The 25,512-nt window shown below is 38.3% G+C and overlaps 1 long non-coding RNA gene and 1 other non-coding gene across 2 annotated transcripts in view; both read left to right on the top strand.

Annotated features, from left to right (window-relative positions):
• Nucleotides 1-25,512, top strand: part of LOC116457590 (uncharacterized) — a 188,360-nt gene that overhangs the window by 25,283 nt on the left and 137,565 nt on the right. The window lies entirely within an intron of this gene.
• Nucleotides 19,381-19,577, top strand: LOC116458189 (U2 spliceosomal RNA). Its single transcript, XR_004245245.1, has one exon. It is a non-coding gene; the product is annotated as a U2 spliceosomal RNA (small nuclear RNA).

The following is a 25,512-nucleotide window of genomic DNA, read 5'->3' as shown; positions in this document are numbered from 1 at the left end:
AGAGGGCTTATGTGCTTTCTCTAGGTACTGTCTTCCTCTTCCACAGAAATCTTAGGTCCAAGATGGAAGCCAATCAGTCTATGTCCTGAACAAAGAATAACCTTATCTTGTTATACTATTCAGAGTTGGGGTGGGGCAGGGGGGAGGGCGGTGGGTATTTATTACTGAAATAGATCTATCCCATTCTGACAAATATTCTCTAAGTATTTTAGTTCATTAGGAAGGAATACAATGTATGGAATTAGAGGTTTTATGGAATCATTGGGAGGGCTGGGAGTGAAGGTCAACTTCCAGGAAATATGAAATGTTGGAATCCCTGGGAATCCGAGTTGCCACCAATGGTCTTAGCTGCCTACAGCACTGAAGTGGATGATTCTCAGATGGATGCTCAGAAGCTGACACATAGCCCATATCTGCTATCTGCCATTGTGTAACAAACCCGCCTGTAGCTACTGAAAAATGTCTTTTTCTCTTCCACTTTCTGGTGATTGCAAGAGCACCTCTCAATGGAAGATTATATCAAGAACTCCATGGGCAAGAGAGCTTAGGAAATGTAGTTTCCAGGCTTTCAGTCCTTGTGATATGGGAGGAGCTTAGGGTCAGAGATGGTACTTACTGAGTCTCAACAAAACAGTGCATGGCACACACGGTCCTTATCCTTCTTATGGGAAATTCAGGTGTCATACCTCCATAACCCATCACTCTGGAAAGCTCCTTGAGGACAGATCTTATAATTCTCCATCCCCAGTGCCAGACAATACCAGACAATAAATCATTTTGAATTGATTTGAATAAAATGATAATAGATTCAATAGGAAATAAGATTTTCCCATGTGTTGAAGCTAGATTTTAAGAACTTTGTCCATTGATTCTGATAATTCTCCTTAATGACTGCCCTAGATTCTGCCCCAGCTTAAGCCATTTTGCTCCCTAGCCTACTCAGAGTGACCATGAAGGGCTGCTTGCCCAACAGGTGACCCTGAGCTTACTCTGGATCCTGGATCCTGTTTGTACAGACAAATAAAAAAAAGATTTGATGATGGTTGGTTTATTGGATCCATGGAGACCTTCAATCATGTCTTTTTTGTTTTAAACTGCATCATGAAGTTGATTGTGTAGAGTTAGTCAAAGCGCTTCTATATTTTATTCCATGTGTCTTCTGCCAATGCCTACAAACCTACTTGTGGCTACTGAGAAATGTCTTTTCCTCTTCCATCTTCCAGTGATTGCAAGAGCACCTCTTTTGAACACAGCCTTTGGGCTCTGACAAAATTGGAATCTCTTTGGGAATGGGGAGTTTGTGAATTCACGTTGGGGCAAGGTGGGGAGTATTCTGTAATCGAGAAGGAAGTAGGGTGGGTTTGTGCACTAAGAAGGACTTATTCTACCATAAGAAATGGATACTCAGAAAAGAGAGGACCAGACCCTGATGTGGTTTCATCTGAAAAGGCACAAAGTTAAAACTCCAAGGAAGATTAAATACATCCTCTTGATATTTATTTTCCTCACTAAAAAAAAAAAAAAAAGAAAAAGAAAAAAGAAAGAAAAACAATTGTGCCTGTGGTAAGAATGATGGTAGAGTGACTCAGACTTATTTGCAACCATCAAAACAGTGAAAGATGTGGATCATGTCATTAATTGATCTTCTTATCATTATGAAATGGTGACCATATCCAGCTAAAGAGCTCTGTGCGCATAATGGCACAATTATGGGGGATGTGATGAGGTAAGAGCTGCTAATGTCCAACATTTAGCCTCTTGTTTCCATTCCCACCCACCCTGATCTCTGGCTATATTTAGTTGCTTTACACAGTGTTACCTAGCCCAAAGTCTATTCTACAAAATTAAAGGAAGAGAGAGAAGAATGAGAGTCTTCATAGAAAGATCAGGCTCCCCAAAGTCTACTTTCCCTGGTTCCCCATGTTCCTTCTTGGTTAACATGTTTTCTTCTTCTTCGTACCTAGGATCATGGCTGAAATGCAATCGTGAGTTTACTTTGTGGAAAGGGAAGTAGGGCACTGAGCAATCATCTAATGAATACGGTCAAGATGGTTAGTGAATTTGGAAAATTCCACTCTCAAAAAAATTACTTTCTCTATTCTGTAGCAGATTTCCTCTTGGCCTTAATTACCCACAGAGTTGTCCAATTTTCTGATAGTCTTTACTGTTGTTGACATCACCTAAATAATTTATTTAATGGATTTCACTGGGTTCATTTGGGAACCCTTTATTCTAAGTGGCTTTCTTTTATCAATCCATTTACTTATTCAATAAACACTGAACACTGTTTCAGTTATCTATCGCTGTGTAATAAGCTACCCTAAATCTAGTGACTTAATGAAACAATTTATTACTATCACTCATAGTTCTTGGGACTGATGGACTCCAGTGGGCAGTTCTTGTCTCTCATTTGGTTGTAGTCAGATTGTAGCTGAGACTGGAGCCATCTAAAGGTTTCTTCACTCATATGTCTGGCATTGGGCTAGTCAGGAATCTCTCTCTCTCTCTCTCTCCACATGGTTAGCAAAACTTTTTGGTCTCTTGGTGACAGACTTCCTCAAAGCAAGTATTCTAAGAAATCCAGGTGGAAGTTGCAAAAATTCTTAAACCTAGCCTTGCAAGTCATGCAGATCACTTCTTCCCTCTTGTGTATGACAAAGCAATCATGGGAGAACCCAGGATCCAGTAGTTGGACAAATAGATTCGGTCTCACAAGAGGGGAATAGTTTGTGTATTCAACTAGGGAAAGAATTGAAGTGTTCATCTTAATGAGAAGCTGCCACAAGCACTCACTGTGTGGCAGACACTATGCTATGTGCTGGTACAACATGTTGACAAAACGGGCACACTCCCTTTGGTTTGTAGAGGTTAAAATCTAGTTTAATTAGCTTTGACTTGACAGTTTTCACAATCAACTGCTGCACAATACTTTTCAATGTTAAGTCTATTTAGTTATGAAATGTGCAAAACATCTATTCTGGTCATTTGTGGTTTGGTCATTTTGACTTTTTCAATAACCAAACTGAATGAAATTTGTGGGTATCTGATCCGTAACTTGATGATCACCTTGATTCATTCATGAATTCTTTTTTTAATGCATTCTTTAAAACACAATCTAAGCAAAACTGGGGTGTTCACCTCTTGCTTAACAAGCATGTTGAGTTCCTGATGTGCATGGGGGCTGAAACTGAATTCATTGACTCATAACAGAGAATATAAAAGGAATTGAAAAGTCAGATTTTGCCCTGGATAAGCTTCCATTCTTGTTAGCAGTTTGGGTGGTATGCAGGTGGAGCAGCTTGTGACAATGACAAAGAAAAAGGTGAACCCAGACAGTGCATGATAAACTAGACAGGTGGTATCAGTTTCCTTCCTGAGAATTATCTTTTAGAGAGAAGTAATTGATTATTTGCCTCCACTTTCTTCTCTCTTGTGCCATAAACAGAAAGTGATCTAGGTTTGTTAAGTAAAAGGAGATTTCAGGACAGGAATGTTGACAGAAGAATTGGTGGTGTTCAGCAAATCTCAGGTCTTATCATTTCTGGCATAGTTTATGTCCATTCAGTGGTAGAACTATGAGGGGCTGGGGGGAGGAGGCTCATGATGACACAAGAGATACCTTGACATTTCAGAAACAAAGGTCAAAGCTTGAACAGGTCCAAGAGCATGCACAATTCTTGTGCACACATGTCAAGTTCCTGACATGAGGTTAGTATTACGTTGTGCCTTCTTATGCTGGTATCTTTATGTTGTCTTACATAGCATAAAAGGAAATTATGGGATATTTTAAGCAAAACAACAACAACAACAATATGAATGTTGCCTTACTTACCTGGATGTTTCAAGCAAAACTAAAATTTGGCTTGTTGTATCAATTTTCCTTTATCAATCCATTAACATTAATTTCATAGCTCATACTTCATCCGTATGGGTCCTTTTCTCACATTAGTGAAACCTGTGTCCCCAGGGTGTGATTTGCTAAATTAAACTTCTTCCCATTCATCGTGCCAACTTATTTTTCTAAAATGTTTGCCCCCGTTTTTCCCTGGAAATTTATAATAATCAGATTTTAATTATATCCCACTCTTTTTTCTGCCAGCACATACTTGTTTGATATGTTTTATGCTGTATTATTTTGTGCCTGCTGATATATCACTTCATAATTATTCATGGGCACGCAATTTGCCCAACTAGATGGTAAACTGAATGGCAGGAGCTTCTCTATACATGTAAATTTACATGTATGTGTGTACATATATATGTGTATGTGTAGTATATGTACCCATACATACATAAGAAACACTTCTCAACAGCTGATCAGCTCTTTCCACTCTCCACTTTCCTTTTGTTTTCATAAGTTAGAGTCAAGTAGACTATTTTGCAGTTACCTGGTGAATTGGATCAATGCATACGTCTGATGGATAATTCAGACTTTTAAAAAAAATTTTCAACTTCATATCCACTAAGATGAAAATAATCTAGAGTATTACTCATCTTTTCCCCTGGGAAAATTATTTTCATAAATTCATGAAAAATGTAAGTACTTGAGCTAAGCAAGTGCTTGTGATTGATTATTTGGGACAAAAATGATTTTTTAATTGCATTAATGAAAGTCTTTATCTAACTCATCAACTCAGAAAAATTTCCTACCCAACATGTTAACCTTACCTTTTCTAACCAATTTGCTGTTCTTTTTTTTTTTTTTTTTTGAGACAGAGTCTCACTCTGTCACCCAGGCTGGAGTGCAGTGGCGCAATCTCGGCTAACTGCAAGCTCCGCCCCCTGGGTTCATGCCATTCTCCTGCCTCAGCCTCTCTGAGTAGCTGGGACTACAGGCGCCCGCCACCACGCCCGGCTAATTTTTTGTATTTTTAGTAGAGACGGGGTTTCACCGTGGTCTTGATCTCCTGACCTCGTGATCCGCCCACCTCGGCCTCCCAAAGTGCTGGGATTACAAGCGTGAGCCACCGCGCCCGGCCCAATTTGCTGTTCTTAAAACCTTTTTGTTTACTAAGTTTGCTTAAAACATTTGTATTTACTAAGTTTGCTGCTGCCACTGTATACGCAGGTATGTACATTGATGAGGAGCTTCCCAACTTGTCCAAGATCAGGGCCACCAGGAAACATTTTCAATCCTCCAAATATCTGAATGATTTTGGCATCCCTGACATCACATGAAAACAAAACAAAGCTTTCTTCTCATAATTAGACATATACTTAAAATGCAGATACTCCTGGAAGCCTCACTATAATGATGGGTCCTTATTCACAGAAGATGATAATGACTACTAGCAGATATTTTCTTGAAAATAGGTTTTTGATTAGGCCAAAGTGGTGATTGGATTTGGGAGAATGACAGCTCACTGCATCTCTTAAAGCAGGGGGCTCAGATTTAGGGTATCTATACCTCATGAAGGTTCCAAAATGATCCATTGGTGTGCAGAAAGAAGATATTTAACCTTCTATTTATTTCAATGTTTTATTTCATCTTAAATTTAGATTTTTTTCAGTGCATGTGTTTTTGATGCATAGAATAGAGTAATACATATGTAATTTATAAATAAGAATACATAGGATGGACATGTTCAAAAATTTTTACCATATGTGATCTAAAAATTTAGAAACCACTGCTTTCCAAAGGTGAATTGAACGTGAATAAGGGCCTCATGATGCTATGGGGAGGAACGGGAAATGGTTACAGAACAAGTGTTTGTAATCTCGGAATTCTGACTCTGGTTACTACTGGTTCCAGTTATTTGATCAATAGGGAGTTCACTAACTCTGAATCTGATGCCAGGACAGTCCCTTTTAAGATGTGAAGAAATTGCTCAATGTTAGGATGTTGACCGAAGAAAGTAGATTTCAATCATGCTTTTTTTTTTTTTTCATTTTGTTTTCTCAAGGGTCCCATGGGAACAGAAAGTTTTGAGGGAGTTTACTGTTTGTGCAAGATGACTGGTTGGGTAAAGAAGTCCAAAGTTTTTTATCTGCAGAACAAATAAAGCCTGGGCAAAGGTAACTGAAATGGACGTCTCCCACCTTGTCCCTTTTGCATGTCTAAGGTGATGTTTGTGCCGATGGTTGCACAATGGAGAACCTAATCTATGACATCAAATGGAGAGGAGGTGCATTTTAGAGTCCTCATGATTAAAAAGAGTCAGTGACCTTTATTCTTCTTACTTTGACAGGCAATTATTTGATGATAATGCCTATATAAAAATCATTTAAAAATGAAAAATATATTTGTTGATGAATTATTGCCAAATACCCAGGTATTGTTTGTCAGACAGCCTCTGGGTGGCTGAGTTAGAGTTTTTCCTGTTTCTCCAAAGATAGACACACACAGCTCTAAGGAAGTATTAAAATAAATTTATAAATTCATGGTTACTCTGGACATTTGTTGTTGCTGGTTAATGACAACAAGGACAACTGGATTGTCCTTATGATTACTCCACAGCAATTACTAAAAAATATTCTGAATAAACAAACATTCTGAAAATGTGAATCACAGTGTGGGGCTCAACTTGTGTTTTAAAAGATAAATTTCTATGTATAAATATTGACAAGAGAGTGGGATATGACTGAATCGTTGAGGTTAAGCATTTATTATGGGGAAAAAAATTAAAATGCTTTGGAGCTCAGTGATCCTTACTGACCAGATATTTACTTAACCATTCTTTTCATTTTGACTCTTTGTTATTGCTGTTTCTGTTGGAACTCAGGTTTATAAGGCCCGTTAAAGGGGCATTTTATATAAGATAGTTACAAAGTATGATAATGAATGAGCCAGCAGCCAATTATGGATAGAAACTAAGTAAATTACAGAGCCGATTTCTCATTTTTAAATTAGTTGCTATAGAGTTTTACAAACCTCCCCCGAGACATTTATCATCCAATAATTTTTCCTCAAGGAAATATCTAGAAAAGGGTTCAGACATTAAGAACAAAGTGGTAAAAGTGAGACCCTCTGCCTGTTTTGGATATTTGAAAAAAAATCCTAATGGGACTGACATTGTGAGGTGGGAAATCCACAGGGAATTGTGTTTGTCTATGTGAATATGTATGGATATATGTATAATATAGAACAGGGATCCCCAACCCCTGGTCTGTGACCTGGTAGGATCTGGGCCACACAGCAGGTGGTGAGTGGCGGGCCAGCAAGTGAAGCTTCATCTGTATTTTCAGCCGTTCCCCATCACTCGCATTACCGACTGAGCTCTGCCTCCTGTCAGATCAGTGGTGGCATTAGATTCTCAGAGGTGCTCAAGCCCTATCATGAACTGTGTATGTGAGGAATCTAAGTTGCATGCCCCTTATGAGAAGCTAATGCTTGATGATCCATCACTGTCTCCCATCATCTCCAGATGGGACCGTCTAGTTGCAGGAAAACAAGCTCAGGGCTCCCACTGATTCTACATTATGGTGAGTTATATAATTATTTCATTGTATATTACAATGTAATAATAGTAAAGTGCACAATAATTCTAATGTGCTTGAATCATCCTGAAACCATCCCCCCACCCCGGTCCATGGAAAAATAGTCTTCCACGAAACCAGTCCCTGGTGCCAAAAAGGTTGGGGATTGCTGGTATAGATAACAACTAAAAGGAATGTCCAGATTATCTGAATAATTGCAACATTTACTGGTATAATTGTTTAAAATTTAAAAGAAAAAACTGAAATTTTCCAGTATGGAAAAGATAAATTCCAGTTTCTAAGCTTAAGCCTGCTATGACCTGTGGCTTGGAATTTCATGTGTGAGCAGCTATTCAAGTAGAATAACTAATTATAGTAAAAACTTAGGTTAATTAGTTGGAAGCACTTCTACTATAGACAGTGAGCCACTGAACCAACCTGTAAATGGGGATGAACTCTTTCAAGGTCCAGGGTAGACTATGATCTTTCTGAGATTACAAATTTGTAGTTTTTCCTGAAAAAAAAAAAAAAAAAAAAACTTTGGAGTTTCCATCAAGCTCTAGGATTCTACCAGCCACGTATCCAGGGTTTGAAACATTGTGTGTATGAATGATCTGCCCTGACCTAAAAGGAGCTACTTTCTGAGGAAGGTTGTTGGCTGTGGGGAGATGTGAGTGTTGAGAGACAGAGTGAACTGCATGAGTAGAGATGGTAGAAGAGTCTGTGATTCAAAAATGAGTTTTGAAACCTCAGGAGCCTATTAGATGAGTCAGTTAATAGTTGTAAAAAACGATGGGTGTATACCGAGGATCACTAAGTCACTTGAGTGAAGAAGATTACAGAATGGAAGAAAAAAGAGAGAGACAAGGAAAGAGAGAGACAAGGAAAGAGAGGAGAGAGACAGAGCCATAGCATGTATGAGGTGTGCGGCTGGCGGGCCTCATGCTCCAGCGCCTGGATTTCCAATCTGGCACTCAGCTTGATGAGTCTGTTTATTCAGTTCCAGTATCAGACGTTCCCTTTTCCTGCCTGAAGAAGTCCCCTTTGAAGAATGGCTCTGCTGGGGAGCAGTTTCCCCTTGGATGGGCTACTCCTGTTTGCAGTCCTAAAGGAAAAGATCTGGAAATGCCACAAGAATGTTCTTTAAAGCGATATTCCAGCGCCACGTGAGGGGAGGATGAAATAGCTGTAAAAGATGTATTTCCTGGTTGAGGTATTTTTTTCCCCTCTCAAGTGAATTTGGCGCTGAACAAAGGTGTCACATGAATGCGATTGGGGTCATATGTTCTTAGGTGCCTCCAGATCTGTGTGGGCAGGTGGAGGCTGGGGGTGGGAGGGTACTTAAACTTCTGTAGGCCTGGAGAGAGAAAGAGAGAGAGAGAAACATAGAGAATTCCAGTAACCTAGTCTTGCATGTCTTTATCTGTAAAGGAATCAGCGGTGGTGACTTATCAGAGGACCAGCCTATACTTTCAAAGCAAAGCCACAGTGAAACACTATCTAGGGAATTGAGGTACAATGTTCATAATCAAACTGGATATTTCCAAGGTTGACTATTGTACTTTGGGTTTGATATTAATTTCTTGTACTTCAGGGACATGTTTTACTTTTTTTTTTTTTTTGAGTCAGAGTTTCACTCTTGTTGCTCAGGCTGGAGTGCATTGGAGCAATCTCAGCTCACTGCAACCTCTGCCTCCTGGATTCAAGTGATTCTCCTGCTTCAGCCTCCCGAGTAGCTGGGATTACAGACATGTGCCACCACACCCAGCTAATTTTTTTGTATTTTTAGTAGAGACGGGGTTTCTCCATGTTGGTCATGCTGATCTCCAGTTCCTCAGGTGATCCGCCTGCCTTGGCCTCCCAAAGTGTTAGGATTACAGGCGTGAGCCACTGCACACGGCCATGTTTTACTTTTTCAAAAGAGTTCTTCATCTTGTGAAGTAGCTGGAGTAGATGCTAATCTCCTGAATATTCCTCTTTGGAAAAAGATGTGGCTAAAGAAAGAGAGATGGTTTCCTAGCCTGTTATTGGTAGGGCAGAACAGCAACCCAGGCCTCTTGTCTCTTGGACCAGGTCTCCTTTCTCTGTGTTCTTGAACCTGTACAAAGGGACAGTGGGAGTTTCAGAAAAAAGGAAGGTGACATTCTCTATCTCCTCCCAGGCGTGTAGAAAGTTACTGTGACTTTGAAGCCACAGCTTTGCTGTGCCCAAATGCTCTCTCGGGGACTAGCCGTAGGGAGGAGATTCAAAGTGGACCCTTCAGAGGGTGAGTCTCATGCTCTAGTCATTGTGACTGCCCAGGCCTGTGGTTGGTTTGCTCAGTTTGCACCTAGGCCTCAGAAAACAGTAGTTCTCCAGAATGAAAAGGGTTCTTTGTTCAATATCAGAGATGAACTTTTTGAGTGAGAGAGATGCCACTTCACGGTGAGGCCTGGTTTTCCATGAGAGAGGATGGGATCCACAGTCTCTCCCTGATTCCTGGCTGAGACTTCTAGGACTCACATTGGCTCTTGAGGCCTAGGAGTGAGGTTCATGCATAAGGGACCAGAAAGCACTGACAGTGCGTACTTTAGGAATAAGAGTGAACCAGAATTTCCTTTTTGGGAATATGAAGCCTCTTCTAGGTTCTGGTTCAAGGGGGAAACTAGAAGAGGTGTTACTCATTGGCTGCTTTTCTGCTTTGACACACAGAGCCTTACATTTTATCATTTCTAGATATTTGTCATCTCTCTACATGTAGAGCAGGAGTTGTTTGACATTTGAGCAGTATCTTGTAATTATTTTTATCCTCTAAGGCTTCCTAGTACTTAAACTATCTGATGAATGAATAGGAATCAATTTTCAGCCAATCCCTTATCCCAGTGTCTCTCAGCCTGTAGTTTGAATAGGACTCACCTGGGAAACAGGCATGTGTACTTTGAAATGAAACCCGAGATGAATCTCATGTGCACCGAAGTTTGAGAACTGCTGTTTTATCCTTTTCTCTCTTGTCTTTAAGAACTTATTGTGACTTTGAATAATGCTATAAGCACAAACACAATCTCAGGTTTGTGTAATATTTTATGACTTCTTGTAAGGCTTATTTCACATGTTTGTCTAATTTAATCCTGATTTAATGGGGCTAATTTAATAACAGGCCTATGATGTGAGTTCTTTTTCCACCCATTGTACAGAGGCTGAGGCAGAGGAATGATATTTTTTCGATCCTGTTCATGGCAGTATGTGCCAATTTGCGGCACAGCCTGTACTCATCCCACCTTCTGAGTCCAGGGATGGTGTTCTTTCCCTTACAACCCCTGTGGCTCTATAGCTCTTTCAGGCATAGCTGTTCTTTGTGTGGAAGTGTTATTATTCCTGATAATGCTTGCTGTCCCCATAGCTGGGGCTAGTTACCGTGATATATATGTGAAACCAGCAGAAGCTAACACAGTCTGTATTCCTAATGAAGTCTATAGTAGGATAAGTGGATAAGACTATGAATGAAGTGTTCTTTCATGCAAATATTAGAGTACAACATTTTTGTTTGTTATCAGATTGGAAAAGCACGACTGGAAACTGGGGCGAGGTGAAAGTTCTTTCAGAGAAGGACAGCCTGTTTGGTGATGTGTGATTTAAAATGTGCTCTCCTGACTTTTATTTCCATCTTGTTGTACTGGGAATAATGGAGAAAAAATGGGAAGTGAGCTGAGACCCTTGAACTTGCTCTGCAACCTGTAGTCCCAGTAGGGTTAGCTCTATCGAGGCTCACTGTTTTAGATGTCTGTGAGGTTCATAGCTAGAGCCAAACAGGACTCCTAAGGAAGTAGTGTAGACCTGTGGAATGCTGTAAAGGTAGCTAGCTTATACATAACTCCCTTAATTCAAAAGATCAGAATGCTCAAACGTTCACTTGATGTTCAAGGGAACATGTAGCCATGCTTTCAGTGGCAATATAATGGTTGCCAGAGTATTCTAAACAGAACTTTCTGGATGGCTGTTTATGCTTTTATTAATTGCAAAGTACAGACAGCCATCAGAAACTGAGACTTGTCAACTGAAAGAGAAGGTGGGCCTGAAACTTCTGCTGGTACCCAAATCTCTTCCACTTAGCTGGGAAAGGACCTCTTCTTTAATCATGGAGTAATGGATGATTGATATGACTGTACCCTGATTAGAAAGGGTTTCATTTTACTTGTGCATGGTACATGGAATTAGTTAAGGGCTGCATAGGAAAAGAAGTGATGGACTATTGTTCACATTAAATTATAATGACAGCCTTCCTAACCACTGTGTATTTATTATGTAAGAAAAGAAAATGTCTGGTAAAATTCTGTATAGGTTAATAACACCTTCATAATATACTCCTTCTTTTCTATTGACTTGAATAGCCCTCCTACTGACTTTTAATGGATTATTAGAGTTAATTACATCAATTGCAATATAATTGAGTCTTAAATACTATGTAGAAACCTCATACAATTATGGAAAAACAAAAGTTATCTAGACATCTCAAATCAAAAAAGATTTGGAATTCCTGCACATTTAATTTCTGATAATCACTAGTCAGTTTGGACATTAAGATTGCATGGTGTCTTGTTTTCTATTTGGTAGGTTTTGACAGAATTGATAGTTTTACAACATTTAACTCAATATGCATAGAAATATAAGATTAAAGCTGTGAGTGCACTTTTTTTTTTTTCTAAAAAAAGATCACTCCATGGCTTAAAAGCTGAAATGTGTTACCTGCCTAACATTGACAGAAACAAACTCAAGGGAAAATCAAAAATAGATTCGATGTTGAATTTTAGAAATCTCTTCTCTGCTGGCGTAAAGATTCCTGTGGGTCTTAGGATTTGTTACCTGAGGGCTTTAAAATATGACAAGGGGATGAATTGTGTAAAGGGGCCAAAAAAAAAACCCTCCCATTTTATTACCTAGATATAGGCTATGTGTTCTAATGTCAAAACCACGGTTGAAAAGTGAAACATCATTAATATCTGGTATTTGATGTCAGATAGATGAAAGGAAATCCCTGTAATGGAGTTATCTGAATGCAATCTTTTTTTTTTTAAACTGATTTTGAAAAACCAGTTTATGGGTATTGACACTTATAAGTGTGAATTTTATTTGATGTGGTAGACAAGTCACCAGGATGAGAATCAGCAGACCTGATGTTTTCTGTCTACTTGGCTCAGTGACTTGAAATGTCTGGGCCTCAGACGTTCTCTTTTGTAAAATAAGAGAGAGACTCTAACTTCTCTGCCTTGACTCTTCTGCCTTTGTCCTCTTGGTGCTCTTATTTTCTACAGTAACTCATTTGATTCCTCATGTAAGCTGTCTTGTATCAATATGCATTAATCAATATGCCTTATATGTCTGTGTGTATATATATATATATATGTGTGTGTGTGTGTCTTATTTTCTTAACTAGGTTGTAAGTTTTCGAGGACAAAGATCATGCCACATGTATCTCTATATTCTCATAACAGATACTAGAGTTTTCTAGCATAGAATAGGCTACTGTTTGGTGGATTGAACAGTCAATCAAAAAGAAGAGTTTCCATTTGTATCCCCTGAAAGTTTTGATATGATGTAACAAAAATAATGACAGTATATCCTATTTATTATAATAGTTTAATTTGTAAAAGCATTGTAAAATGTGTGATTTTATTTTATGAAACATTGTGCTTTAAATCAGATGAATTTAAGATGTAATATTTCATTCAGTTTTTTATCAATTGAAATGCAATGGGGTTTTTAATAGAACGTAAGGAGCCTATTCTAAAGTTCATTCGGGCTGGACTGTGGCTCATGCCTGTAATTCTAGCACTTTTGGGAGGCTGAGGCAGGTGGATCACTTGAGGTCAGAAGTTCAAGACCAACCTGGCCAACAAGGTGAAACCCCATCTTTTCTAAAAAAAAAAAAAAAAAAAATACAAAAATTAGCCGAAATTGCTTGAACCCGGGCGGCAGAGGTTGCAGTGAGCCAAGATCGTGCCACTGCACTCTAGCTTGGGCAACAGAGTCAGACTCCATTTCAAAAAAAAAAAAAAGAAAATTCATTTGGAAGGGAAACACATGACAGTAGTCATAAAACCAAACCAAAACAAAACAAAACAAAAGTTTGAGAGAAGACCTGTCTAGTAGTTATCAAACAAACTACACATCCTAAGAAATCTAATACACAAGTGTTGTGCTAGAGAAATCAACTAATCAAAAGGGCTAGAGTCCAGAAGCAGAACTAAGAATATAGAGGAATTTAACAGATAATATGGAGGCATTTCAAATGAGTGGCTAAATGGAGACTGTTCAGTAAATGGTATTGTGACAACTGGCTCTCCATCTGGACTCATACTATACACAAAAGTAAATTCCAGATGGAATAAAGCTCTAAAGATAAAAATCAAATCTATACCAGTATCAGAATGAAATATAAATTAATAAAAAATAATCCTAGGTTAGAAGGTCTTTGTAAACAAGGTGAGAAGTCCAGAGGCCATTAAGGAAAACCTAACAGATTTGACTTCATAAAAAAAAAGTTAAATAAAAAGTGACAGATTGGGAAAAAATATTTGAATTATACATGACAGAAAAAAGGGTTACTATCTATTATTCAAAGAATGCCTTCAAGTTAATGAGAAAAATATAACTAACACTTAAAAAAATGGGCAAAAGATATAAAATATGTCATTCTCAGAAGAAATCCAAATGTCTAGCAAACATTTGAAAAATATGCTCAACCTCACTGGTAAAAGACATGTAAAATTTAAAAGAGTATATGTTGCCATTTTGTACCTATCTGGTTGGCAAAAAAATTAAGGGAGTTGATTGGATATATCAATTAAAATGAATGAATATACTGTATAAACTGTCAAGGACAGATGTCAGTAACATGTTGTTAGGTGAAAAGGCAAGTTGTAGAACACTGTACATTATGTTATGTCATTTTGGAATACTTTTTAAAAAACTAGTATATAAAATATATTTTAACAATTGTTTATGCATTATAAACATATAGTAGTTATCTCTTGGGATGCTGTTAAGATAAGTAGAACCCTATTCTTTGGATTACTTTTCAGCTGGAAAACATTCTTTTATTATGCTTTATTTTACACTCATCAAGCTTTATAATTGATCTTTAGGAGGTAGTTATAAGTCACTAGTTCAGAGAATTTAACTGAATCAAGTATTGTACAAATACAGTGTAGCATTTTATGGACTGTCAGTCAATTCTGATCAAATTCTTCAAATCGCCTTGTTGAATTGGGTGAATTAAATAGGGTTCTGTCCCTAAACTGTGGCTCCAGTCAGATCTTGTCTTCAGTCTTTTAGGTTCCCAAGGTTTGTGCAAGGGCTATCATGCATCCGCCTCCTCTGTCAGCTGTCCTTATTCCGTATGACATCCAGGCGCACTCCTCACCCCGAGTGTTACATGAATTCCGACATCCCAGAATCCAGGCCCTCAGCAGGGTTAAAAAAGTCAATGTAAATACAGTCTCGTGATTCGTTTGAACTTGCTTTCAAGTTGCTTGTTAACAGGGAGTTAACAAGTTCAGACCTTTGGTCAGATGGGTCTTTAAGGAAAGCTTTTTTCCCCATTCCAATGACTTCCTGTTCATGGGAAAATGAGAGGAAATGAACCTCTAACAGGAGGATGGACCCACCCTTTTCCAGTCGTGTGGCTAATTTGTCAGGTGTAATATTGGCACCTGGTGGCTTGTGTTGGCTTCCTGCCCACCCTTGGTGGGGAAGTATCCAAATACTTGTAACAGGCGGTGGAAGACTTCAAAGCCATTTGTAAAAGAAAAGGATATTGTCATTAAAGAACTCAATGGTGAATACTCCCAATCATTTAGTGATGTCAAGATAAAAGGAAAAATTTAAAAACACATTATCTGGAGTTTTTTCTGATGTATCATATGACCTGTTAAAACAAAGCAATGTAGTTGATTTGGTAATAATAAATGTTCAAATATATAAAAACAATATGTATTTATTGATTGTTTAGTGTTCTTGTTTTTGCAAAATTAGCACAGGTATCAATTATTTATAAGATGATTGTGAGTTATTTCTTTAAGTATATAATTCTTCTTTCTTAAATTCACCTTTGAACAGGTACTGTCTTTGTGTCTGATAAAGGAACTGTTTCCTTTGAATCAAAAGGAAATAACTACAATAATATTGAGTGGTTCGATAAATGAAAAGGGATGATATGGATTGTCAGAATTCATTAGGAATTTTGGCTGGGAACACCTAGTTTAGTTCTATACCTCTCAATTTTCAGCTAAAAATAATTACTGCCTTTTGAACAATGGTATAGTTAATAGTCCAGCAATTCAAAGTAGATCTGTCCATAAATGAGGATTAATTGAACTATAAGCAGTGGTCATTAAACCAAAATAAGTTCTGTAGAACAATGGAACTTCCTTCAGTTTTTGTAATTAATATAAGCTATATAGCCTTAGTGTGTCTAAAACTCTCATGGCAGAGTCAACAGTCATGGATATTGGATTTTCAAAGCTGCTGTCATCTAGTCTCATACTGCTTATTCAACTCATCTTTAGCTACCCCATATTCTGTCCTCCTCCTTCTGGGTCAGCTAGTTAGCAATTATGCTTTTCTTCACCCTGTGACAAAATCCTTGCTGTTTTTCTTGCCTGGAGTTCTCTTCCTAGATCTCTATTTATAATATCTCCCCAAGCTTTAGGACCAGCACAGGTCTCTCTCACACCGTGAAAATGTTTCTCAAAAATTCTAGTCCACAGTTTTCTCTCTCTGTTTCGAACATCTGTAGCATTTAGAGGTTGCATTTGTATAAGCATTCACTCCTATGCAAGTCTATGTTGTTTAATTGGGTCAAACATAAATGTCTACCTTGTTTTGTCAGAAAACTATAAATGCCTTGAGGGTAAGGATCAATGTTCCTCTTGCATCATTTAGGAATTACATTTGACTGTCAAGAACAGAGGCTCCTAATCAGAGGCTTAAAAATCAAGGGTTTTATTTTTATCATATTGTGAGATGTATGGAGGCAGGTAATCCCAAGCTGATTGATGTGGCAAATCTTGGTAAGAGCAGAGACTCAGCCTCTCCCCGTCTTCCCATTTAGCCCTCCTTAGCACGGATTTGTCACTTCAAAATCACAATCTGGCCGATCCTCTTCAAGCACAGCATCTGTGCAATAGACAGAAAAGTGGGAAGGCAAGGGGCAAACGGGGCTTGCAGACTGAATCAGCCCAGCTTTTTAACGTGCTGCCCTAGAAGCTCCATCCCATGATTTCTGCTTACCTTTCATGGGTCAGCAGTTAGATATAGAGCCACCCCTATTTGCAAGCAACGCTCCAAATATTTTCAGTTAGACATATTGCTATTCAACAAAGTCTGCATTATTTTAGTAAAGAGAAGGGCTATTGGTAATTAGTAGGCAACTAGTTGTCTATGATCTCTGTCTCTCTATGTACATCTATTCAAACATGCATATATATACACATGGATGTATTCACATATAAACTTTTATTCAGATACCTACATGTATAACATTATATGTTATATATGCATATATTTTTATATATTTAGAAAGACAGAAACAGAGGGACAGAGATTATGCTTTACTCTAGCCCAGTATCTGTGTCTCTCTATTTGAATAATAATATATATAATTTATATATGTGTATATATGGAGAGAGATTTGCTATATTACTCTCTTCATCTGAGCAAATCAAATAAAAATTACAATAAAAATAACCTGATATTTTAAATACTATGCTGATTACCATGCCTGTCATAGACACAATGGAGATATTTTTTCTTAAGTAACTATTGCTTTCTTTACAGAATTAAACCAAGTATTTTTCCTTATTGTCATAGAAGCTTTGATTGGTTTCCTATATTTGGCATTACTGTTTTTTGTTTGTTTGTTGTTTTGAAACAAGGTCTCACTTGGTCACCCAGGATGGAGTGCAGTGGTGCAATCACAATTCACTATAGCTTCAAACATTCAGGCTCAAGTGATCCTCCCACCTCAGCCTCCTGAGTAGCTAGGACTACAGGCACACACCACCACAACTGGCTAATTTTTCCTTTTCTTTTCTTTTCTTTTTTTTTTTTTTTTTTAGAGATGAGGTTTTGCCACGTCACCCAGGCTGGTCTCAAACCCCTGAGCTCAAGCCACCCTATCGCCTTGGCCTCCCAAAGTGCTGGGATTACAGCAGTGAGCCACTGCCCCTGGCTCAGCATTACTGTTGGCAGGAATCTCTGAAAACATTTATGTCTCACATTTCTTAGAAGTTAAAAGTACTGAATTAGTGATTAATGTCTGCATTTTAGGTTTCCCCCTTTGCTCCATTCTAGCTCTTTGATTTAACCAGGTGTCCTCAAACTATGTTTGTGACACATTTTTGAATCTTAGAATTATTATCAGCACATATGAAAAGATGAAAAGACTTTAGAGTAAAACCAGAGAAAAGATGTTGGAGTATTGTGTGATAACTCTGCACAACGATAGCCATTTTAACACAGTCTCACAGAGGTGGTAGAAGCGTCCCCCTAGAAGCGTCCCCCAATATTGGGTCTTTTACTTACTCTCTTATGTACTCCCAAGGAAGTGAGTTGATCAGTTTATGAGCAAAGCTGTGATTAGGACTCAGGTCACTTAACTCTGGGCTCAAAGCTCTTTCTACTACATTATTCATGACAACAACAAGAAAAACAAGCATTTTACATCTGTGCAGAACTGCACAGACTGCCTCACCGATCATGCACTAGAGACAGAATGAATGTTATTGAGCCCTTTTGATAAGGAAACATTGTACAAAACTCATGGCAGGTAGTGGAAGAGCAGCTATTTGGATGTTCTTTCACACTCATTGGTCATTGTAGGGGCTTCCCCTGATAGATTACACATATCCTTGGTGCCTGTCAACCAGGCCAACAGATCAGAATGCCCCAATCTGAATCCCTTGGATTAATCTTTTGGGATAAGGTGACATTTGCTTGCAGGGCCATTTCCTAGCCACTCTTCCTATTATTTAGTCTTCCTATTATTACATTAGTCTTAGCCAATATAATTGTGTCTTGGCAGTGAAACAACCAAACCAATAAGAAAAAGAAAAATCTGCTATATCCCCTTGCTACACATCATTGCCTTCAATATGGCACTTGCACTTCTAATTTTCCAAGACAACGTTATCACTTAGGGTTTAGGAACATCTTAATCTGCTGACTGATGGAGTGTGTGGCAGGCATTTTCACACTAGGACCATATGTGATATAATTACCTAAGTATTGCAAAGGAGATAGGTAGAGGGTCTATTGCATATCTATTAAGAAGGTGACAGTGCTTAGGATAATAAGAGTGGTAGCCTGGATGGATGGCAGTGAAATAGTTAAAGACAATCAGCATTAATTGGAACTTCCTTGTTTGTTTTCTTTTGAAACTTTAAAGTTATCCAAATGGAGTGTTAATTTAAGAAAAAAAAAAGAAATGTTTTCTTGGGAGAAGACAATATTTTGAAATGTTTTTAATTTACCAGAGCCTGTTACTTTCAGTCTCCCATTGCTGCATGAGGTTGAACAAATGTTAGCTGCAACGAATTAATTAAGTTTGCAGAAAGTAGCAGCAGGGGATTGGAAACTTGAAGTGGAAGTGAGCATTTTGACTGTAAACATGTTGCCTGCCTGAGAGACTATATCTGGATTGAGTGGTTGTGGAGTTATCCAAAGAAATGCAGTATCTCTGGGAAAGTAAGTCTTGGCAGGGAGAAAAAATAACAATGTCTCTTGCTGGCAAATCTATTCATTTATTTCCTGGGATCATCTCATGTGTTTTGTTTGATTCTGGCCACACACTATTATTCTGCTCTCCTCTCTGCAAATGAAGGTGATGCTACCGACTTGCCCTCAGAAAGAAAGGAACTAATATTTATCTGTGCCAGCCTCTTTATATATGCCATTTCTTTCTGAGGGCAGATATAATTTTCTTATTTTATCACTTCTTGGCCTTTTGGTGAAGACCAAGTATAGTATCTGTTTTTATCAGTTTAATTTTCTTATTTTACAGACAAGGAAACTAAGACTCAGAGAATTTAGGAACTCACTCACAATCAGTTTAGAGGCAAACAGATTGGAATTTGAACCCCAAATCATCTGATACTAGAGCTTTTTGAGCTATACCAGGATGCTTTCCCATGGTATACAGTGGGGGAAGGGCTGCAGGGATCCCTGGCAGCTTCTTGCCTGGTTTCCCTTGTGGTTGGGGGAAAGGGAAAGGCCTGGGGCCATGGAATATGGAAAGGTGATCCTCAGATTTGAAGGTGATCAGTGGATTATACCTCGAGAAACAATGGATTAGAGAGATTTCTCAACAAGATACCTGAACTAGGGCCCTTGTAGGCTTCTGGCTATGTTGGACTAGTCATACTCCTTCTCTTAGGAATTTGAACCCAGACATAATACCAAATGAGAGGAGAGGATTAATGGCAGAAATGAAACCTGAATGAACCATGATACAGAGGGGCCAGGGCAGCCATAATGGACTCTGAGAAATCTGAAGTTGTGAGTAGAACAACCATGACTAATCAAAGGAAGCCTTTTCTTGAGAGAGGAGGCAAGAGCAGAGACACAGAGAGAAGAAAGGGCATGGCAAGTTGAGATAGAGTCAACCCCAAGTCCTTAGAGCTGTTTCAGCAACCAAGGTCTTTGTGTTCCAGTCATGATGCAAGGCATGTTGATCTTGCCATTACAAGCTTACCCCTTCAGTTTCATCACTTTGCTCTCTGCACTGCCAACACTAGACATTATTACTCTATAAAGACAGGCTTGTGCCAGAAATTTGTTAAGAATGCAATAGACCAATTCTTAATTCACACTGAATAGACCACTAGATACTACAAAATTTTTAGAATATCAGAGAAGAATTGCACACAATTTTCTTAGAGATTAAATAAGACTTAAGTACAGACCATCATCTTTTATTAAGTTTGTAATAGATGTTACTGGTAAAAATGATCAATACAAAATAAAAATTACAATATCTGAAAGTACACACTGTACTTGGTAAAATGTATTACAGTCTAAAACTTGTCTGAAGAATGTAATCTTCTTGACTAAGTTTAGATATGCAAAATTTGAAGGTGTAAAATTAAACTTGGTCACAGATGAAAATTCTATGGTCACACAGGAAAACTCACAATGGCAGATGCTATGAATGGTGGAATTTCATATGGTCAAAGATACTGATCAATAAACCACATCTTGGTTGTAAATATACATGGTGAAAAATTGAACTAGATGAAAATCATGTTAGTAAAATAAGAATGAAATGCAAAAATACCAGGAAAAGCCTGACTATTCTATATAGAAAATTATTTGTGGAATTAATTTGTAATAATGGGGGCTTATGTGTTTCTGAGTAGAAGGTTGAGGCAAGTTGTTGGTTTCTGCTATAATAACTAGAAAAATTGGATAAATTACAAAAATTATATTTTTAAAGACATGGGAGATGTAGGAAGCAAAAAGTTATAGATAAGTTAAAATTCTAGAGAGATGCTCCTTTCACAGATGAGCTGAGGTCACTGATCATTTTCTTCCCTAGGGACTATTGCAAGTGTGCTCACAGACTGCGGATTGGTCAGGCTTGGCTAGACCGAGGGACTCTACCAGGAAGAGACAAACCTGCAGAGGATGCTGATAAGCTGGGATCTGGGGGATTTTAAAGGCCTTAGCCAATTTTCCCAAAGGACACTTGCTGAGTGCTGGGGCCTGGGGGAGGGGATGCTAAGAGACTAGGAGGCTGGGCTGGAAAGCCGAGTCAAGTGTCTCACTCTCTCACTACCTCAAAGCACTCGGAAAATCCTTGAGACGAATAGCTACAACAAACACACAACTGTCCTTGAGATTTTTGAAAGCAGAAGTGAACTAAGTCTAGCTGAAGCTGCAATCTAGCTCTAAGCCAGTTCAATTTCTGATTGGATAGAGGTGATTGATAGATAGTCCCTCTCCCTGTTTTTCAAAGGAAAGCACAAATGCTCTGGGGGAAATAACAAAGACAGCAGTCTCTAAAATTATTTTACACATAATATTCACCATACAATTAAATACTATGAGGCATGTGAAGAAGCAGAAAAACATGACTAAAAATTAAAAAAAAAAAGCAATAGAAGCAAACCTATAGATGATCCAGATATTGGAGTTACCTCAAAGGCATTAAAATAACTATTATAAATGTGTTAAATAAAATGCAGAAAAATACATACAAAAGAGATGAAAAGATGAAGGTCAACTAAGAATTTGAATCTATGTAAAAAGATCAGTCAGATATTATATAACCTAAAAATATTATAGCTGACATTAAGAATTTGTTGGATACATTTACCAAGAACTTGGCTTGCATATGGCAGAAGACAGGATTAGTATAGTCAAAGATAGGCCCAAAGAAAATAGCAAAATTAAATCACAGAAACAAAAATAAAGTTGAAAGAATGAAACAGAGCAAAATAAATATATGAGACATAGTAAATGGTTCTAACATATGTGTAATTGGAACCCCGAAAGGATAGGAGAGAGACAATGAGGAAGCAGCAAATTTGGAGATAACTGTTGAATACTTTCTAAAAACTGATGAGAGACATTAAGATTCAAGAGGCTCAGCAAATTCCAAGCAAAGTAAATATAAAGAAAATCACACTTAGGTACATCGTGGTGGAACTGCTAAAAACCAGAGATACAGTGCTCAGACTGAGCGCTGAAAACACTATGAAATTGAAACACTGAAAACGCTGAAAAACAATAGAATTTGCTCCAGAAAATTGTTTCTTGATGAAAAGTTTTTGATGTTGCTGTTAACTCTGATTGAAATGTTTACATTCACTAACACAAAGTCAACATGTTCTTGAGGTCAAATTGGAGGAGTTAAAACAAACCAAACCAAAACAACAGCCATGGTTAAAACATCACTTTTTTTTCCTCACATGAGTGGTTGAATTTGTTCCTTGCAAGAAAAGAACCTAACTGAAATCTTCCTCCAAGCATTTCTACCTTACCAAGCCTCTTCTTCCCTTACCTGATCATTCTATCTTTTTGGCATAAGATGGGGCTTTTAATTCGCCCTTTTGTTTAATTGCTATCTGCAATCCTGGAATTCCTAGATTTTCGAAGTTGCCTCTCTCGACATTGCTTTTTCACCAAGAAATGGCCAGAGAAGGGAGGGAATAGCTTGTAGGGTTCTAATAACACAATCAGCTTGGTTTTTGACCCTGAAAATCAGCATCCGGCACCATTCACTTTTATCTTTGGCATCTATTTACTATAGTAGAAGCAAGCACTCAGTGAGGAACAGTCAATGGATTTTACTTCGTGTTCTGGATTTACTCAAGTGATTTTTAAAAATAGATGCATATACAAATATCACAAAAGGTGTTGTTCTTAACTTGGAGACAGATGGATAGTGGGAACATACTAAAGCACCTAGAGACTGATAGATTTCAGTTAGTGTCCTGTCTTTCATGCAGATAAAGGGATGGATTGGTTTTGCCTGGTCAACATATTTGTCAGTGCCTACATGTTTCCAGTTATGTTCTGCTGCAGGTCTTAAGGTTATTTCACTTCTTTTCTTTTGCCTTTCCAGTTCCTGAACCAATACTTGTCAAACCTGGTACTGTATCAAGATCCTCATGACCTATACCAAATGCAGTCTGGAAATGTGGCTGGCTGCTCAAATCAGGAGTCAAGCGTTCACGTACAAACCCCTGCACAAACCCTCCCCCACCACTCCAGTTCTCCCACAGAGTCTGGAGCACAGTCAGAACTGAGATTTTTATATTTGGGGCCCAGATTTTCTTCCTGGACCTTGTTATTCCCTCTCCCAGGAGATAGACTCTGATCTGGCATCCCTGACTGTTATCTGGAGTTCAGTCCTATGTGTTACAAGATTATTAGTTCATTCATTATTTCTTTTAATGAGTTTTTATTGATTACTTACTATGCGTGTGGCACCATCTTAGGTGCTGAAAATACAGCGATGTATAAGATGATGTAAGTGTAGTCCTCAGAGAGTAGTTTATTATTCTGGTGGGAAAGAAAGGCATTGAATAAATAAACAACTACATAGCTCATTAAAAAACTTATAAGTACTATGAAAGACAAGTACAAAATCCTAAAAAAAAAAAAAAAAAAAAAAAAGCAAAATCTGAGATTGGGTCAGGGAAAGCCTCCTGAAGTCAGCCAAGTGAAGACAAGGGGAAAGAGTGCTATAGGTAGAGAAAAAGCAAGTGCAAAGACTTGGAGGTAGCATTGAGGCCTTTTGAAGACTTTAGCAGAGGCCAGCAGGACTACAGTGGCTGTTGCTGACCTGCTGAATTAGTTTCCTTTGGCTGTCATAACTAATTACCACAAATTTAGTGCCTTAAAATAACAGAACATATTTTCTCATAGATCTGGAGGTTCAGAAGTCTGACATCAGAATGCCTGGGCTGAAATCAAGGCGTTGGCAAGGCGGTGCTCCCTCCAAGGCTCTAGGAGAGAATCTTTTTCTTGCCTTTTCTGGTGTCTGATGGCTGCCAGCATTACCTGGCTTGTGGCCACATCAGTCCAATTTTCTTTCTTTAATTTTTTATTATTATACTTTATGTTTTAGGGTACATGTGCACAATGTGCAGGTTTGTTACATATGTATCCATGTGCCATGTTGATTTCCTGCACCCATTAACTCATCATTTAGCATTAGGTATATCTCCTAATGCTGTCCCTCCCCCCTCCCCCAACCCCACAACAGTCCCCGGAGTGTGATGTTCCCCTCCCTGTGTCCATGAGTTCTCATTGTTCAATTCCCACCTATGAGTGAGAACATGCAGTGTTTGGTTTCTTGTCCTTGCGATAGTTTACTGAGAATGATGTTTTCCAGTTTCATCCATGTCCCTACAAAGGACATGAACTCATCATTTTTTATGGCTGCATAGTATTCCATGGTGTATATGTGCCACATTTTCTTAATCCAGTCTATCGTTGTTGGACATTTGGGTTGGTTCCAAGTCTTTGCTATTGTGAATAGTGCCGCAATAAACATACGTGTGCACGTGTCTTTATAGCAGCATGATTTATAGTCCTTTGGGTATATACCCAGTAATGGGATGGCTGGGTCAAATGGTATTTCTAGTTCTAGATCCCTGAGGAATCGCCACACTGACTTCCACAATGGTTGAACTAGTTTACAGTCCCACCAACAGTGTAAAAGTGTTCCTATTTCTCCACATCCTCTCCAGCACCTGCTGTTTCCTGATTTTTTAATGATAGCCATTCTAACTGATGTGAGATGGTATCTCACTGTGGTTTTGATTTGCATTTCTCTGATGGCCAGTGATGATGAGCATTTCTTCCTGTGTTTTTTGGCTGCATAAATGTCTTCTTTTGAGAAGTGTCTGTTCATGTCCTTTGCCCACTTTTTGATGGGGTTGTTTGTTTTTTTCTTGTAAATTTGTTTGAGTTCATTGTAGATTCTGGATATTAGCCCTTTGTCAGATGAGTAGGTTGCAAAAATTTTCTCCCATTTTGTAAGTTGCCTGTTCACTCTGATGGTAGTTTCTTTTGCTGTGCAGAAGCTCTTTAGTTTAATGAGATCCCATTTGTCGATTTTGGCTTTTGTTGCCATTGCTTTTGGTGTTTTAGACATGAAGTCCTTGCCCACGCCTATGTCCTGAATGGTGTTGCCTAGGTTTTCTTGTAGGATTTTAATGGTTTTAGGTCTGACATTTAAGTCTTTAATCCATCTTGAATTAATTTTTGTATAAGGTGTAAGGAAGGGATCCAGTTTCAGCTTTCTACATATGGCTAGCCAGTTTTCCCAGCACCATTTATTAAATAGGGAATCCTTTCCCCATTGCTTGTTTTTGTCAGGTTTGTCAAAGATCAGATAGTTGTAGATATGCGGCATCATTTCTGAGGGCTCTGTTCTGTTCCATTGATCTATGTCTCTGTTGTGGTACCAGTACCATGCTGTTTTGGTTACTGTAGCCTTGTAGTATAGTTTGAAGTCAGGTAGCATGATGCCTCCAGCTTTGTTCTTTTGGCCTAGGATTGACTTGGCGATGCAGGCTCTTTTTTGGTTGCATATGAACTTTAAAGTAG

Source organism: Hylobates moloch, unplaced genomic scaffold (genome assembly GCF_009828535.3).
Source record: "Hylobates moloch isolate HMO894 unplaced genomic scaffold, HMol_V3 SCAFFOLD_18, whole genome shotgun sequence".
In the NCBI taxonomy this organism is placed as follows: Eukaryota; Metazoa; Chordata; class Mammalia; order Primates; family Hylobatidae; genus Hylobates; species Hylobates moloch.
Note: the sequence above shows the minus strand (reverse complement) of the source record. Positions and strands in the feature narration are given on the sequence as shown.